The following is a 1,826-nucleotide window of genomic DNA, read 5'->3' on the forward strand; positions in this document are numbered from 1 at the left end:
TCGTATGGTCATGCAAGGCGCCTTCCAGTGTCAAGTTCTTCGTCTGGCTTCTGGTCAAAGGGCGCATCCAGTGCCGCGCAAACCTCCTCCGCAAAGGGATCCTTGACGAAGCTAGAAGCGGCTGCCCCATACGTGTTGCTCCCGCGGAGACGCCTGGGCACATTATGTTCGGTTATCCCTTTGCTCGCAAATTTTGGGCCGCCATTGGGGCCCCCGCTGCCCGCGAGCTCGCCCCCTCTGAATTCTCGCGCTGCGCCCTCCCAGCCTCGGCGCCGCTAGGGACCGCGTCTACCCTCTGCCTTATCTGCTTCTGGTACCTGTGGAAGCACCGGAATGGGGTCATCTTCAACGGCCTCGCGCCCTCTCTGTCTCTCGTCCTCAAGAGTTGCAGAGACGATGCCACCCTCTGGCGTGCTCGACTCCATCTTGAACAGCGCGCAGATGTTGATATGTGGCTGACCTACGTTGTCCCCCCCCCCCCGAACGACTGTAGCTCTTTTTGCTGTTTCTTTCCCTTTTGAGCACACCCCAATGCGTTGGGTACATGCTCCCCTCTCTGTGTAATGCTGCTGTAATCACAAAACGGGACTTCACCCGGTCTCTGATGAAATGAAAAAAAGTTCAGGCAGGAGCCTTAGTGCGCTCTCCCCGGTGAACTGTCAAAAAAAAAAAAACAACGGGACAATCATGCTGAGTAGTAGGTTGTTTTTCTGTGCTCCTGTTCGGCAGCGTATTTAAGTTTCTCCTATATCTTTAACAGGAAGCAAATGGAGTACATATGCTAGCGGCTATAAAGGATCAACCGTGGTACATATTAGTGACGCATGTACATATACACAGTTTGTTTTACTAGCTTTGGTCAATACCACGAGTGAAATTCTAGTAGAGCGAGGAGGTCCGTCCTCCGGCTCTCCACCTTCTAGCAAGTGCTGGTCAATATAACCATGCTAGCCCGGGATATTATTTTGTTTTGCTTCGTTCAATTGTAGGCATGAGAGGCATCGTGATGACAATCTTTACCACATCTGGTTCTTTCGCTCAATGCTAGGTCCATGGGATGCTGTGCAGTGAGATAGATTGCAGAGGTGTAGCTAGCATGTAAACGGGCGAACTCACCATGTTTGTTGCCGACTCCGTGCTCCACCACCTCGCCTTGGGACTGAGATCAGGTGACATGTTTGTGGCATGTTACCGATGAACAGTGATGTAACATGCGTCTTAGGCCATTGGATCGAAAATGGATAGACCAGATCAAGCCCTGTAGCGATGCACTGTAGATGATCCTGTAACAGATGTGCTGTAGCAATGCACTGTAGATTTGTCCATGTAACGATGTAATGTAGACAAGCCCTTGTAGCGGCTACTGTTCATGTTCATCTGGTCATCCGTTTTCAATCCAACGATCTAAAAATGATCGCATGTCACAGCATTGTTCATCGGTGACATGTCACAGGCATGCCACCTTATCTCAGTCCCTCGCCTTGACCACCAGATGGCCTAGCTTGCTCTAGATCCCCGTCCTCATTGTTTGCACTACATCAATTCTATCCTCTTCAGGATACACAGGGGCGTTGTTGGCCTTGTCAGCAACTAGAGGCACCGATTCAGGTCATAAAGCTAACATAATCCATGGACGTAGCAAGGTGGACCTGTTATGAGGTGAATATATGCCTACTGAGGTAAAAATAAGGAAAAACAGACTATTCACTTTGAGTCCGGTACGTTGCTTTTACAAGTTTTACGGGTTTTGAAGGGAGTTCCCTTGCTAGCACTCGACCCCGCGCGGTCTGATCGCTTTCTCGTGCTTCCCTTTTTGTCATGACCTG

This window comes from Lolium perenne, chromosome 1 (genome assembly GCF_019359855.2).
Source record: "Lolium perenne isolate Kyuss_39 chromosome 1, Kyuss_2.0, whole genome shotgun sequence".
Lineage (NCBI taxonomy): Eukaryota > Viridiplantae > Streptophyta > Magnoliopsida > Poales > Poaceae > Lolium > Lolium perenne.